General features: G+C 39.8%; 1 long non-coding RNA gene and 1 other non-coding gene across 2 annotated transcripts in view; both read left to right on the forward strand.

Annotated features, from left to right (window-relative positions):
* The window catches only part of LOC132365210 (uncharacterized), a 54,909-nt gene that overhangs the window by 4,488 nt on the left and 33,176 nt on the right, over positions 1-17,245 (forward strand). The window lies entirely within an intron of this gene.
* On the forward strand, positions 12,298-12,404 carry LOC132365669 (U6 spliceosomal RNA). The gene has a single exon (XR_009503191.1). It is a non-coding gene; the product is annotated as a U6 spliceosomal RNA (small nuclear RNA).

Consider the following 17,245-nt stretch of genomic DNA (forward strand, 5'->3'; position numbering starts at 1 on the left):
CCATACATTGATCAATGACACCTCTTGCATTTCCCATGGAGCTGTCTGAAATCTTAATGAGGGTAGGGGGTAGAGTGAGCAGAAGTTTCCTCATTTGGGAGAAGATCCCCATTTTTAGGGATGTTGTCTTTTAGAAAATCGTTATTATTTCCCCAAGTTCCTATTGTTCCCAACCATAGATATATTTATGAAAGAAGAGTCTTTCTTTCTTAAAGATCATGACTTCCTTCAAATTATAAATTTCACATGCACAAGAGAAGAATCCCACTTATTTTTACTAAGGCATACTTGTGAAACCCACATTTTAGAAAATGACAAGCGTGACAGAACTAACACTACTTTAAACTTTCATAAAAGAGTCTTATCAAATTTTAGAACTTGAAAGGGGTTTGGTTACAGTGAAAAATATTATAGAACAAGCAATATGTTTCCAGGCATGTCTAGTTGGCCACGGAAATAGAATCCATATGGTTATATGGTGTCCATATTCAGTTTTTAGCCTGTGAAAAAATGAACAGGAAATCATAAATAGAAAAAAAGAAAAAAGGAAGTTCAACTTTATATAGTAGAGAGTAAGCATATGTAAACCATTACCCCCCCTAAGAGGTAGCACAGCTTCATAAAGAGTTTAGGTAACTTCACCATTTCAGATCCACAATAGGCTAACGGGAACCAGGATGTGTGTGCGCACGTGTGTGTGTGTGTGTGTGTGTGTGGTGCATGTGTGTGGTGTGTGTGTTGGGGTTGGTGGAGGAGGTTTGAAGAGGGGGGGAGGACTTTGCACTAATCTTTGAGAGAACTGTGTTGTTCTCATCCTGCTTGTCCCTTGGTACAATCATCGTCCATCAGAATGGAGCAATGCTTTAGGGGAGTGTTACCTCGAACCGAAATGCTCATGATCTCATCAAGCCCACAATGTGCTGCTCATGGCACCATCTATCCCAGCAAAGTGCCCAGGCTCCAAACAGTGCCCCCTGGTGGCTGCTACTCACAGGCATAGATATCAAGAGCATGGCTTTTTCTTCTTTGTACGGGTAATACTAGATTTCTTGCTGTTTTTCCAAATAGATCTGAAGGTGTCTGAAGAGATCTGGGGAGTGACTGTAATTTTTAAGACTGGCAGTGTACCTGAGAGGAGGAAGAACATAATAGTATCTGGGTAGGCTATCTCACAATTCCATTTGATGGACTGGGTCTTAGGCTTCTGAGAGGGGCATTCTCCCACATTCTTATTAACTGGGCAACTTTCCTTTCACCTAATACCCTTTCCTTATATCTTCTTGATGTGAGTGATCATAATAATTAATTTATTTCTGTAATAACTTCTTAGACTAGTCCTTTCTTTTTCCATTCCCACTATCATATCTTGGATGATTCCAGTAGCCTTCTAACTGGTCTTCCTAACCTCAGACTTCCACAATCCCAAATCTGTCCTGGATCCTGCTTCCAGATTAATCATCTAAAAGCAAAATTCTGATCTTGTCCTTCATCAATCTGATAACATTATTGGCTTTCCATCTTTAGCAGACATCTTTTGTTTGTGCTTGCCCAGCTTCCACTGTAGCTTCTTGCTGGAACAGAGCCCTGAGTTTCCTTTGGGGTTCCACCCCCCTGCCCTCCAGAGGTGGACACATAACTCAGACCTGGCCACTTCATGCATTTCTTCTCCCTGGCACAGTGACTGGTCCATAGGAGTGCATGTGACTCATGATGGTCCCATGAAAGTAAAGAGAAAGGCTCTTTCTTGAGATTAAACAGGCAAATGGTAAACTTCTGGCTAGTGCTGTCCTACTTGCCACTGTGTGGGAAGAACCTGCCTGTGAATAAAGTCAACACAGAAGCAGAACTTTCAGGAGGTGGGGTTAGGTGGCATTATTTGAATCCCTGACTCTAGGGGAACCTGTAGCTGGAACTACCCCTGGACTTTCCATTATTTGAGTCAATAAATTCTTTTTGGTATTGAAATCAGTTTTAGTTGGTTTTGTATAACTTGAAACCAAGATGTCTCGCTGATTTTCCTATATGGACCTGTGATATTTTGATTTATAAGAAATGTGTATTTGGTCATTTGGATGACCAAATATCTATGAGGAATATGCATTTCTGGTGGTATTTGTCCATGGTTCCTGGCTCACGGCTCCCAAAACCCTTGACATTTCCTGGGAGATAAGAGCAATGGCAGCATCTGTGTGTCCTCAATTCCTGAAAATGCTTTAGAGCCATCAAGGCGAAATGCGTGCCTTCTTATTCATCACAGCCCCTTTCTACCACTGGTTGGGTTTATGTTAATAAGGTGACTTTCAGAAATTCCCTAAAGAGTGGGGCTGGTTGCCCAGGGAACCAACCAGGAATGGAGGGTTGGCACTTTCAGTCCCATGCCCTGATTTCCAGGGAGGGGAGAGGAGAGGGGCTGGAGGTTAAACCAATCACCAGTGGCCAGCGATTTAATCAGCCATGCCCATATAATGAAGCCCCTGTAAAAATCAAAAGGATGAGGTTCAGAGAACTTGCAGCCTGGGGAAACAGAGCAATTCTACCTGTCACTGTGCCAGGTCCCAGACGCCACAAGGACAGAAGCTCCTTTGTTTGGGACCTCGCCCCGCGTATCTCTTCATCTGGCTATTGATTCATATACCTTAATAATATTTGTAATAAACCGACAATCTAGTTAGTAAACTGGTTTCCTAGCAAATTAATCAAACCAAGGAGGGGATCATGAGTGACTGATTTACAGCCAGTTGCTCAGAAGTACAAGTAACAATCTGGATTTGAATTGAGGTTGAAACATGAAAATGGTTGTAAGGGTGTGGGATCAGGCTGGGCACAGTGAGGGGTGGTGGAGGGTCAGGGACTTGGAGGTATAAAACAGTATGGTTTGTAATTTCAGGATTTGGAAAGTGCCAGAATCCGGGTCACGGAGGGTCTGGGTGGTACAACTGTGCCTGGAAGAGATGCAAAGTCAGTATCCTAGTTGGATGTTTTCCTCTGGTGAGCAGTGCTTATTGGTACTTGGTGTGCTAGGGGGTCCTTCCATCCCATGGCTCATCATGGAAAATCAGGGTGTGTGTTAATGGGGTGAGGGTTTGCTCTGATACTCCACAGTGGGGTTGGTCCAGAGTAAAATCTAAGGTAGTCACCTTCCAGGGGCGTGCCTACATCGGGAGGTCGTGCAGTAGCCCTTCGTGTTTCCTGGGTCTACTTTTGGCCCAGGTGTGTGTCTTCCATGTTCCCTCGTAGAGCAGCAGGTTTTGCAGATGCAGGTCTGCTAGCTGACTCAGGGGCTATGCCGAATGTCTAATAAAGACCCCGGTGTCTCACTTGGGCCACTCTGGAGGGGTCACTGGCTTCAAGGGCCTTTAACAAAGTCTACAGTACAAAGGAGTGGCCGACTCATCTAAAAGAGTTTGAGGCAAAGACAGCCAGTTCCCTGCCTGATATCTTTTCCTTCTCTTCTTCTTTGCTAAAAGAATTCATTTTTTTTTTTTTTTATTTTTTTAGGGCAACAATGTGCCCAGATAAAAACAAAATCTATTTTGTCCAGTCTTCCTTGGCATTAGGGGTGGGCATGTGACACAATTCTGGCCAACTAGACATAAGCAGAACTATGCTGGGGATTTCTGAGATTTTCTCATACAGGTACAAGCACCTTCTCCTTGTCCCTTCCTTCTCCTTCTTCTGGTGTGAGTTGGAAATGGCAGGCTACAGGCAAAACAGCCACTTTGCAACCATGAGGATAAAAGCCACTTGCTAAGTTTGATGCTGGGGAAAGAGAGGGGAAACCTGGGACACGGACGACATGGTGGAGGGTCTGTTACCTGCCTAATATTCCTCTATTTGATTTAACCACTGTAGCTAGTTCTGTTACATGTAGCCAAGCATCATCTCTACCTGATGCAGAATTTAATAGCAAATAGTATAAATCATAGTCAAGGAGAGAAAGAAAGCTCAGAGTTTAAAAAAAAAGGATGGGTCCAAAGCAGAGGAGGACGAGGTCTTCAATAGGAAAACAAGGTCCAAAGTCTTGACTACTGAGGAGGGGTCAGGAGGGAGTGTGGGACTTGTGGCTCGGGCTGTGACAAGTGTCAGGGGCTGGAGGCCACTTGAAATGAGGCCTCAGAGGATTCGTGTGGCACCCAAACCCACAGAAGACTGTCACGTTCCCTGAACACCACACTTCCGGTCATCCTTTTCACTTCTTCTCCTTATAGAGTTCTACTCATTCTTCAGTGCTCCAGTTCCTTAGCAGAAGCTGAGATGACTTAAGATAGTAATTAGATACTGAGATGGAGTTACAGAACAGTGAATGGCATGGTGAGAAAGCTATGCACGTTTCGATTCTCTAAAAATATTTCGATCAAAACAATGCATACAGATAGCTAAACAATTAAATAGGGATTAAAAAGTTTATAATGAAAATCAGCAGACCCTCCCCCCTCCCACCTCAGCATCCGCAGCACTCTTCTCTAGAGACAACCACTTTCAACTCATTCAGCTGTTTTTCATGTTTACTGCCTTACTTCAAAGTACTTCTATATTATTTCTCAATATTTCCATTTAAATTTTTACATATTTACTCTTGTCACTTTCTCTCAGCAAACCTTTCAATAGAGATACATCACAATTTTTAGTTAAATCAACACGTTAGATTCATTGGTATGATCATACATATTTTGTTCACAGTGTTTCTTTTTTTACATAACTTTCTTTTGCCTGATTTAATAGTTGCCCTTTTTTTTCATTTGCATAGTTTTTTATGTACCTATTAGAAATATTTCCCCCAATTTCTTTTATTTCTCACATACCTATCATCATTTCTTTCAAAATACTTAAGCATTTCCAATGCTTTATTAATTCCGTTTTTAATGCAATATTCCCCATTTCCAAAGTCCTCCATCTTTCTGACCCGTCTGGACTAGGTCTGACCCTCAACCATCTTTTGGGACTCCCTTTTCTACTTTTCTGTATCGAGTCTCCTGATTTCTGGATTCTGCATTCTTTGTCTTTGTGATTTATTCCCTCATTTTGCTCAAGCATCTTCTCTGGAAGCTTCCTGAGAATGGATATAGAGGAGGTATGAAGTTTGAGTCCTTGTGAGCTGAAAACATCTTTAGTTTATGCTCACACTTGGTGAGGAGTTGGGAATGTGTAGAGTTCTCACAGAGCTGCCATGGCCGCGCTCCTTGCCTCTAGCTTTCAGTTAGGAAGTCTGATGTCCTTCTGACTCCCAGTCCTTTGTGTGCAATCTTCTTTCTTTTCATATGTTGTTAGGATCTCCCCTTTATTCCTAGCATTCTGAAATGCCATGATTATCATGCACTGTGCTGAAGACTCAGGGGGCTCTTTCAGTATGCAGATTTATGTCCCTTGGTTCTGGGAAAGTTCTCCATTTATTCCTTTGATAATTCCCTTTTGTCACTTTTCTCTGTTCTCTCTTTCTGAAACTATGAGTTAGATACTGGTGCTCTTAGACTGATCCTGTTGCTTATATTTTCTCACCAGTTTTTCATCTCCCTATCTTTTGTTCTACTTTCTGAAGACTTTCTTGACTTCATTTTTCAACATTTGTTTTGAAGTTTTTATTTTGGCTATCATTTTCACTTTCTAAGAACTTAAAAATTTTTTTCTAATCTTTTTTCAAAGCAGCCTGTTCTTATTTTATAGATGCATTATCTTCTGTTTTATGGAGGGTGTTATAACTAATTTCTTTTTAAAATTTTCTGCATTGTCTCTATATCGTCAGGGTTCTTTTGTACTCTTTGTTTCAGGTATGGTTTCCTGTGTTGGAGAATTGTGTCTGGAGAGTCTCAGATTTCTGTTCACAGTGAACCATGAGGATTCCAAAGGCTGACAGGAAGCTCCTGTGTATGTGCAGGGCTTGCTTACCTGCTAGGCTTCTTTGAATGGTGAGGGAGTGGCCAGCTGTCAGCATCTGGAATTCCTTTCTCTGGGGCTATTCAGTTCTCAAAGAATACCCCAGTCTTCTACATGGCTATCAGCCTTCTGGAAGCAAGGCAGACAAAGAAGGCTTGGGTGAAGGGAAAGGCTGAATCCCAAATGTGTAGAATTTTCCTTACTCCTCCTCTCTCCAGCTTCTCACCTCACCCTCATTGCTGGGCGTCCTGGGTCTGCTGAAAGGCTGTTTAATCTTTCCAGAGAGAAGTCCCTAATTGGTCTCCCTGCTTCTGCCCTTGCCTCCCTTCCAGTCTGTTTTCAACTTAGAGCTGGAATGATCCTGTTAAAATGTGGGTCAGATCAGGTCACTCCTCTGCTTAAAATTCTCAGATGCTTTTCCATCTCAATAGAGTTAAAAACTAAAGGTCCCCTGCCCTCCATGCTTACTTCTTGTCTTATTACTTTCCCGTTTTCTCTCACCCCATTCCAGCCATGCTGGCCGCCTTACTGTCACTACAACACACCAGGTAGGCTCCTGCCTTACGGCCTCTGCACTTGCTGTTCCATTTACATGGAATGTGCATTCACAGATATTTACATGGCTTGCTCCCTCGCTCGTTTGGGTCTTCACTTAAATGTCCCTTCTTAGTACAGCTTTCCCTGGCAGCCCTAACTAAAATTGCAGTCCCCAGCCCCCGACATACACACACTATCTCCTTATTTCGCTTTATTTTTCCCTTAAGTATAATCCCCATCTGATACACAATAGTATATGTTTTCCTTCTTTTTGAAGTTGTTGGTTTACCGTCTGTCTGTTGTTGGTTTGCTGTTACTGTCTGTCTGTCTTCCACTAGGAAGTAACCCCCACGAAGGCAGGAATTCATTGCTCAATTCACCAACATCTAGAACAGGGCCTGGCACACAAGAGGCATTTAATAAATGTATGTGAAAGAAATAAATAAGAATAAATAAATGAAGTGATCCTGAAGTATTGTTTGGTTTTCTTTAAAAATATTAGTTGAAAAACAACCCTGTAAGATGTGGATACCAGTTTGTCTTTTTATTAACTTTTTTTTAAAACACGTGAGGTTCCTGATGTTTCTGAGGAAGGTTTCATTGTGTGTGTTCCATCGTTAAAAGTAGGTCATTAAGAACTCCTTAGCAGGCTAATATAATTACCTTTAGAATTAGAAATTAGCTTGATAACTTGCTAATGATAAGAACACAGAAGCAATCAGAAGAACATTAGTTCTATAATCAGTGATATTACTAATTGCTTTTAATGTTTAAAATGATGTCATTAGGGCTAAATGGCAAGATACTTTCCCTATAAAATCCAACCAGGTAACCCTATTTGAAGAGTCTTTCTTGGTGTTCAAACCAACAATCTGATTGAACTGCTCCATCAGAAATATCTCAATTATTTTGGTTCAAAATATGGATGCATTAAAACTACTGATATATACTACCACATTTGGGAAAAAACTGATTTCTTGAACTAGAAATTACATTTTAATGTTTTTTAGATGAGTATTTTCAGGTGGGTATTTCATGATCATCTTCCTATATATGCAAATTGAACCATTTACTAAGCAAGCACAATGTTTTGCAGCTCCAAATACATACTCAGTGATAATAATTTTCCACCAAACCATCTGAGACCACCCATCATTAGCACCCACTACAGAGATGGTCAGTAGACTGCCTGCAGCTTTATAATGTCTTCTAGTGCAGTGTGTAATGAAAAAGTTGCTGCAGTGCCAAGAAAAACCAAAAGAAATCATTAACCTGCCATCAGTTTATTGAGCCTAAATTAAACTTAAATTTGAATTCATTTTAACAGAATAATTCTGTTGAGTTTGAATTCAACTCAAGTGGACTACAAGTAGATGTTCTGTTTCTCTAAAAATAGAGGGATAATCTTAAAATCTTGGAATCATTTGACTGGCTGTTAAGAAATGGCAATATAGTAGTTTTAGTTTAAAAGTGGCAATGAAGTAGACAGTAATATAATTCTCTCTAAAACTGCCAGTGTTAAAAAACTGCAATCTAGAATTATGTCATGTCTCTAAAACTGTTTTATTATAGAAATGATAAAAGACTGGATGCTCGTATCACTTAATTCTCTCCACATAACCTACCAGATGGTGCACCAGGATTTCTCCCTGCTTTTGTTAACGTGGAATTTGGATTTTCAACTGTGTTTATGATGTCTTTCATGAGGCTTGATTTAAAATGACGTTTCCTCATCTCTCTGTCAGCAGTGAGATTGGCTATTGTTAATTCTGGTCATGTGTATTGTGAAGGAGAGGACAGGTGTGGCCAACGCTAAACAGCTTGTTCCATATGCAATTCTCTCATTTTCAAAGGATTACATGACCATAAAACACCGTTAATGCTGTCTCTGTGCCAATCACACTTTAACCATTCTTCGATGATCCAGGAAGCACATCAGAATCTTACGAGGGCTGGTAATTGAGTTTTCCAGTTGATACCTGGAGAAATCTTTGCAGGTCAGGTTGGGGGGAAGAATAGAGAATGGGAGAGAATTCCTCAGAGAATAGGTGAGGATGAGAGAAGAGGGAGAAAAGAAAGAGCAACAGAGAAATTTTCACTTCAACGATATTCATTACCTAGATCAAAGACTACATATGACATCCTAAGAGTTCGTGAACTTTGTGCAAATCACAGGGCACATCGACACAATGGTGGCCAGCCTGTGACAGTGATCCTGGTCATCGCTTAGCTCAAGCCACTTATTTAATGGAAAAAGTGGAGCAAGTTGTAAGTAGCGCTGCATTTGGGAAGGAGTAGACATGGACAGGTGGAGGGGAACACAAACTGAAAATGCCCTACCTGTCTTTCTGGCTCACAGTGCTTCAAGTATGTCAGCAGCAGCCATTTCTCCCAGGACATTGTTTCCAAGGTCAGTCTCCCTTAAGTGGGCAGAGTATTTGATCAGGCTGACCAGAGAAAATGACAAGACTAAATAGTGTTGTGTCAAGTGCGGTAACTCAAAGAAACACAGGCCAGTTGTTTCGGAGTATGCTCTTTTCTTTAGGTCCTCTCCACCCTCCCCCACCTCCCTCCCAAAGATGCGGCACTGACCCAATTTGGAGACATCCGGAATCCAGTTTTTTCCCAATTTAATCTCTCTAGTCTGGATGCCTCTCCTAAGTATGTTGGTAGGATAAGGATTTTTAGTTGCCTTAAATCTACCACTCATTTATTTATTCAAAGGATATGGTGTGTTATTGTGCAGAGCTTCTCAGTCTTTTAGATTTTACCTACCAGTAAAATGTCAAATAAGTTGTGGGAACAGGCAAAGGTCAGTTTGGCACCTTTTAGTATGTCTAATAACTCTCACCTGGCAACACTATAAAAGAACAAATATTTTTATATAAAATTAGGAAAGGCACAGTCTCAAAATAAAGGATAGCTTTTTAAATCAAGATTAGCTTTACGAAAAGGAACGCTCTACCTGTCTTTATTTTTCTGATCTCTTTGAGGTTTGTTCAAAATTCTTCCATGTCTTGGTCTTGGCCTGCCAAGTGGACTTTGGGAATCTCTGGCATTGTGAGTGAGCATGGAATCTGGGTGAAGCCCTGGGTTGCTGGTCAGCTTTTACCTCTTGTCAACCCTGTGATCATGGGCAGGCCATGTGCCTGCCCTCTTGGGTCTTATCTTCCTCATCTGTAAATTTGGCCTCAAAAGGGTGGTTCTACCTATTTCATAAGGTTGTGGAAAAACAGAATGAAGCAGTTTCTATGAAAGCATCTTGCAAAACGCAATATCAGTGATGCTATTAATTCTGAGTTCATACTTACTAAATGCATATTAAGGGCCTAACATTGCAGGGATTAAATGGAATTTAACACATGGCCTCTGCACTGAAAGAAATTATCCTATGACCATCAGTAAAACAGTTTTGAGCCCTTACCGTGTGCTGGGGATATGAAATTTCAGTTAGGGTCAGTAGTGAATACAAGGCCATTCTCTTGCTTCCCGTACACATTTTCTATTGATTGAGCAGCCAGAATTCAAGGCCGGGGCTGAATGGTCCTGCCAGACTCTGCCTCTCGAAGGTCTTGCTCCCAAGGAAACAGTGTATCTAATCAGCACTGGACAGGCTTTGGCTTCCTGAGCTGCCTGACTATGTCCAATTCCTTCAGACAAGATGAGGGAGAGCAGGGGTGCTTCAAGGAGGAAATGGAGAAAGGGGAAGCACAGAAGGAGAGAGGAGAGTGTTGAAGACAAACTTTACAACTCAACAATTCTATATCTAGTCTGAGTCCAGAGGCCATGGATTTTTTTTCCCTTTTCTGTCCATGACCCCAAAGAGGTCATGGATTTAACCACTGCGCTACACAGGCCTCACAAGAGCTATGGTTTTATGGAGCATTCACTATGCATCAGATGTGATCATGGCCACCCACATGCTTAAGCACTTGTGCTTGGCACAAAGGGGCCTTCCAAGGGTGTGAGTGGGGCTGGAAGCCAGCCAAGCTCTGTTTGCCAAGTCCTGGGCATGAAGCATAGACCTGGAAGGGGTAACTTCCTCTGACTCATTGGTGAGAGGTAGTGCCTTTTAATTCATCTGCCCAGAGGGGCTCTTTTTCTAATTCGTATAAAGGTGCTAGCTGGAGCCTTAGGCACTATATTTAACACTTTACATATATGATCTCATTTACCCTGTAACAGTTTCTTGATTTAGACACTGTTATTATCCCATTTTTACAAATGAGGGACTGAAATACAGAGAAGTTATTTAGCTTGCCTGAGATTAAATCATGGAGCAGGGATGTGAAGTCAGGCAGTCTGTTTGAAAATAACCATGAAGCATGATTCAAATAAACCAAGAAAATGTTTTAATTTTCAGTAGTTCTCAATATTTAAACTTTAAAAAAGAGAACAAAAAGATTTAAGTATTTAGTGTCAGAACTAAAAAAAAAAAAACCACGGGAAAGGAATTGCTGGCACTGGTGCACCTTGTTAGTGGTATTTACACCCCTGTCACACACAGCCAGCGTTGCACAGGGCCCCAATCTCAGAAGGGCTCCTCACTTGGTTTAGTGCTCTATCATCATCATCTTGAAATTCTTAATAATATTTGAACAAGGGCCCATGAGTTTCCATTTGCACTGGGTCCCAACAAATTCTGTAGCCAGTTCCTGCTATCATGTTTAGTGTGGTCAGAGCAGAAAGCAAAATCTAACAAATGGTCAGCTTTAATTAATTGTCAGCCCTATAGACCACTGTTTGGTGAATCCTGGTCAGAGGGAGGCCTCGTTCATGAGGGGAGAACCAGCAGGGTTCTGCACCCAAACCAGCATTTGGTTTCTGCCTTAAAATCAAAGAAGCCATGGATACTGCCTTTAGGGATAGACTTAAGCAGCAGAGCTAGGTAAAGCCTCATCACAAACAAAAGGCATGATATCCTTGACCCTGGACCAGCTAATCTGAAGGTGATGCTAGACCCATGTGGTACCAAGGGTGAACAGTGCCGGTAGGCAGGCGGGTGGTTAGTGCCCCATAATCTCCATCACCAAATCTTACCCCAACATAAATGCATATGCATAAGCCACCCCAAGTAAATATTCAATTAAGCAGACCCCTGGAGCTGACTTTGCTAGCGGGCCCCCTGACAAGTCCCTTGCCTCCCCATTCATTCACTGAGCTCCTCCTTTGTAGATATTCAGGACCCTCAATGATAAAAGGTGAGGAACCATAAATCTGTTCCTCAAAGTGCTCCTGGAGCCTTTTCAATCATCCTCCAACGTGCTCTACAGCTGGCCCAGAACTGGACTTGCTAGGGTAGGGGTGGAGGGTTGTGACGATGGTGCTTCTACTTCCAGGGCACCAGCCTATCAGCACTGCAGAGAGGTGCAGAAGGAAACTGTGTGTTAGATCTGCAAAAGTGGAAATGGGGAGGGGAGCTGTCCTTGAGGTGAGCATGTAGCTCACTTCAGAAGTCACATCAGAAGATCACCCACTGCCTATGAGATAGAGTGAGGTTGAAAAGGTCTAGAATAGATGAATGATACAAAGACCGTGGATGTTAAATTTGGACTAAGCTGTCTTTATGAGTTTACGTTGTAGGTCACTAGAGTAATAAAGAGAAAGTCTTAAAAGCAGCTAGAGAAAAAAGAAATTATGTTCAAAAGAACAAAGATAAAAGTGACAGTGGACTTCTTTTCAGAAACAATGCAAGCATAAGACAGTGGAGCAACATCTTGAAAGTATTAAATGTCAACCAAGAATTCTATATTCAGAAAAAAAATGTTTTTAAATGAAGGCAAAAGAAACTTTCTAAACATACTAAAACTCAGAGAATTCATCACCAGCAGGTCAGGACTATAAGAAATGTATAAAGAAAGTCCTTCAGATAAAAGGAAAATGATACTAGTGCTGTCTTCAGCAGCACATATACTAAAATTGGAACAATACAGAGAAGATTAGCATGGCCCCTGCACAAGAATGAGACACAAATTTGTGAAGTGTTAAAAAAAAAAAGGAAAATGATACTAGATAGAAATTTGGATACATCCAAAGGAATGAAGAACACTAGAAACGGTAAATATGTGAATAAGTATGAAAAACTTTCCCTCTTATTTAAAAAAAATTAAGTGATTAAAACAAACATAATAATGTATTCTGGGATTTATAACATTTGTAATAGTAAAATATATGGCAACAATAAAACAAGGAATGGGAGGGAATGGAAACGTACTATTGTAAGATTCTTAAACTATAAGTGAAGTAGTATATTATTTGAAGGTAAATTGTGATAAACTAAAATGAATAGTGTAAACACTAGAGCAACCACTAAAAAAAAGACTAGTATAGCTAATGAAACAATAAAAGAGATAAAAGTGGAGTTATAAATATTAGTCAATCCAAAAACAGGCAGAAAAATAGTTAAAATTGAACAAAGAACAAATGAGACAAGACAAATGGCATGATGGTAGATTAAAAATCCAACTATATTGATAATCATATTAAATATAATGGTCTAAACAACAATTAAAAGACAGATTGTCCAAGTGGATTTTTTTAAAAAGATCTCAACTATATGCTGTCTACAAAAAACCCAATTTGGATATAATAATATAGATAGGTTAAAAGTAAAAGGATAGAGACAGATATATCATGCTAATATTAATCAAAAGAAGATTGGAGTGGCTATATTAATATTAGTCAAAGTAGATTTCAGAGAAGGGAATAATACCAGAGATAAGAGAGAAATATTACTAAGGATTTCATAATGATAATGAGGGTCAATTCTTCAAGAGACTTAACAATCCTAAATGTTTATGCACCTCATAACAGAGCTTCAAAATACATCCAGCAAAACTGATTGAACTGCAAGGAGATATAAACAAAGTCACAATTATCTCTCTCTCTCAATAATTGATAGAGCAAGTTAACAGAAAATTTGTAAAGATACAGCAGACTTGAACAACACTTCTGATCAACTTGACCTAACTTATATTTATGGAACATTTCCTCCAATAACAGCAGAATACACATTCTTTTCAAGTGCACATGGAAGATTTACTAAGATTGATCATAGTCTGGGCCATAAAACAAGTGTGTTCTCCAACCACAGCCGAATTTACGTAGAAATCAATGAAAGAAAAATATGTAAAAATTTAACAAATATGTGGAAACTAAACAGCACTCTTCTAAATAACCCATAGGTCAAAGAAGAAATCAAAAGGGAAATTAGAAAATAGCTTGAGTTGAATGACAATAAAGATACAACATTTCAAAATTTGTAAGATGCAATGAAAGAGTGCTTATGTTAATATAAACATTTATATTTGAAATAAAAAGGTTTAAAATCAATAACTTAAGCTTCGCTTTTACCTTAATAAACTAGAAAGAGAAGAGCATATTATACCCAAGGTAAGCAGAATAAAAGAAATAATAAAAAGAACAAATCAATGAAATTGAAAAAAGAAAAACATTAGAGAAAACCAAAAGCTGGTTCTTTGAGAAGATCAATAAAATTGATAAATTTCCAATCAGATTAATTGGAAAAGAGAAAACAAATTATCAGTTTCAAACTTGGAAGAGGAGACATCGCTATAGATCCTACATGAAAAAGATTAGAAGGGAATATATGAATAACTTTATGCCAATAAATTTGAAAACTTACATGACGTGAACAAATTTCTTAAAAAGATACAAACTAACAAAGCTTTACCCAAGAAACAAATAACCAGAATAGCCCTCTATCTATTAAAAAATTGAATTTGTAGTTTTAAAATTTTCCCGTAAAGAAAACTCCAGGTCCAGATGTCTTTGAAGACTAGTGAATTCTATCAAATATTTAGAGTTGAAATAATGACAATTCTACACAAATTATTTCATAAAATACAAGAGGAGGGAACACTTCCTAACTCATTCTGTGAGGCCAGAATTACCCTGATCCCCAATACCATCTGAAGACATTACAAGAAACGTATGGACTAATATCTTTCATGAACATAGATGCAAAAATTCTTAACAAAATGTTAGCAATATACTAAAAGGACAGTACATCAGCAATATATTAAATCTAGTGCTATATTAAAAGTTTAATAAAATGAAGTTTATTAATACATTTATTATAAAAATCACAGCAAAGCTATCCAAATTGTAAATCTTCCCAACCTTCCTGAATAAGGAAGTATATTAGAGAAGGAATCTTTTTCTTCTAAAATAATAAATAGCCATCAATCAAGCCCTCAATCCTCAAATCTTGGCTATGTTCTGTTGCCCTTGATTGCCCCAAGGTGCTATAAGTACTGATGTCCTAAGATGGTGTAGCCTAGAGACAATCCAGAAAGGTTTCTTACAGTGCTGCAGATGCTCACTTGTGGCTTGGCCCACTGGGTATGTGGATTCAGAAAAGTGGAGACATTCAAGGTTGTGAAGATAAACGTGGCAAGGAAATATTCTGTTTTCCAGAAGCTTTTGAGAATAGCTCTTTCTCCCTAAGGAGGTTGGGATAACTTTGTAATCATACACAAAGGAGTGTTCCCTCTTGAGTAGGCTGCCTTTCTTCCTCAGGTCACATTGCTTACATTTTACATTGTAAAATTTACATATCTTGACCTTAGGGAAGAAAAATCTGCAAGTCATACCTCTTGCCCTTCCTCAGTTGCCAACTTCTTAAAATGGGGCTTCTAGTGAGGTCTTTGAGACCCCTTTGTGGGCTTACATACAACTGTCTGCCATGCCATTTTTATGATTTCAGGCCTTCCCATAAGATCACATACGAAGACCAAAATGGGTAACTGCTTCCCTCTCAGCTGAGAAATCTCAGTTGGCACTGTTAACAAGATGCAATTAAATCATTGTCCCCATGATTAACCCAAGCACCTCGTTTTGGAACGTGAACAAATAAAGCCTCTTAATTTTCTCCTCACCTTGTTACAATTTGAGTGAATTCCAGCAAATCATTTTCTCCTTCTTTTCCTTTTCCATCTCTGCCATTATCTGCCAAATACAACTTCACTAACCAAGGACCATCTTCAGTCAAATCTTTAATTTTTTTCTTGATTCCTATAAAAAGATAAGAGTATTTGATTATTTTTAGACAATAGTTCCCCCATTCGACCAGCTAAGTTGATTTTATTTTTTAAGATTATACTGATTTTACTTGTGTGAGTGGATGCATTTGGCAATATAGTCCAGGAAATACATATAATTTAAGAAGTCCTTTTTAAAAATACCCAGTACATCTTTTATTCTTTACAACAGCAAGCCCAGAATTGCTCTGTATGAAAGAAAATCTCATTTAAGATTTAAATTGTTGCCTTTACTTTGGCTAAAGAGAAAATCGATGTCTCTAGAAGTTCTCGGTAGAAGCTGAATGCATTGTCTGCTGATCCCGGGGAAATGATAGCCCTTTTTCAGGGATTCACCCCTGTAAAAGAGCCTGCAAAGTTGTCATATTTTTTGAGCTCTAGAAGGACAAATGTGGAGGAAGAACTGTCCTGCCTTCGTAGACTTCATGACTGAGTTCAGTGGTCCTGGAGTCTGGTTCATCCGTGTTCTATCCAGCTTTCACAAAGTTCAGGGTCAGTGCTGTAGGGTGGCATCATGTTCACACTTGATTTACAAGTTTAGGAGTTTGGCAAAGAAAAAAACAGGAAGGGGATGGAGAAAAGAGCCGTGGACATAACGCTGGCTTATCCACTTATAAGTGTGAGATGGGAGAGCTGAACCTCCAGTCAGTCTCAAAGCCTATCACTTCCCGGGGGCCTCCAAGTGTTTGAGGGTAGACGCTTTGTATGCAACATGACCCTCGGAACCCCAGCCAACTACTGCATGCGGGGGCTCGACTGAAAACCAGTGATCTGTTCCAAAGTCGGGGAAGAAAATGCATGGAACTTAGAGATAATATATCTATATGTTGTCTTGTGCAGGCAGTTTAAGGGATTTTAAAGGCTCATGTAGAGAACAAATATATGGACGCCAAGCGGGGGGGCGGGGGTGGTGGTGGTGGGATGAATTGGGAGATTGGGATTGACATGTATACACTGATGTGTATAAAATAGATGACTAATAAGAGCCTGCTATATTAAAAAAAAAAAAAGGCTCATTTAGGGAAATCCCTGGTGGTCCAGTTGTTAGGACTCGGCACTTTCACTGCCGTGGCGTGGGTTCAATCCCTGGTCAGGGCACTAAGATCCCGCGAGCCATGTGGCCAAAAAAAAAAAAAAAAAGGCTCCTTTAGTTACACAATAATTTTGCCTGACATGCTGACTTGAGAACCTAACCCCAGGGCTAAATGGGACTCTTCTGTACTTGAATTCTTTCAGCATTCAACAAGTATTTTTGAGCTCCTATTATGTGCCAGGCACAGTTCTAGCTGTTGGGAATCCAACAGGGAACAAAAGAGACAAAACTTCCTGCCTTCATAAAGCTGAGAGTGAATGTTAACTAGTGTGTGGGCAGAGTAAGGAAGGGAGGCGAGTGGATGACAACTCGGGATGTTTTCAAGTCACGAAAGAGAACTGACTTTTTAGGGTGATAAATTTGACGTTGGGTCATACTACTCTGCCAGTTAAAGAAAAAAAAAAAGCATGCTTTAAAAAAAGATTCAGTTGGTTTATTTGGATATGAATCTAATCTGCTGAGTTATTGAAGGAAATAGGCAGGATTGATTTTCCTTCGAAACATAGTTGGAGGGGTGAAAACGAGCCCATCTTTTAGTTTTACTGGGGATAAGCCTAACTTGTCCAAATCCAATTTGCCCTTACATTCAGCGTATGGGAATGATAGCAAATGACAGCCATTATGAATAATATAACAGTGCTAGTATACTAGCACAGGATCTGGCACACCGTAGGTAACTGTT

The sequence above is a fragment of the Balaenoptera ricei genome, chromosome 4, assembly GCF_028023285.1.
Source record: "Balaenoptera ricei isolate mBalRic1 chromosome 4, mBalRic1.hap2, whole genome shotgun sequence".
NCBI classification, from domain to species: domain Eukaryota; kingdom Metazoa; phylum Chordata; class Mammalia; order Artiodactyla; family Balaenopteridae; genus Balaenoptera; species Balaenoptera ricei.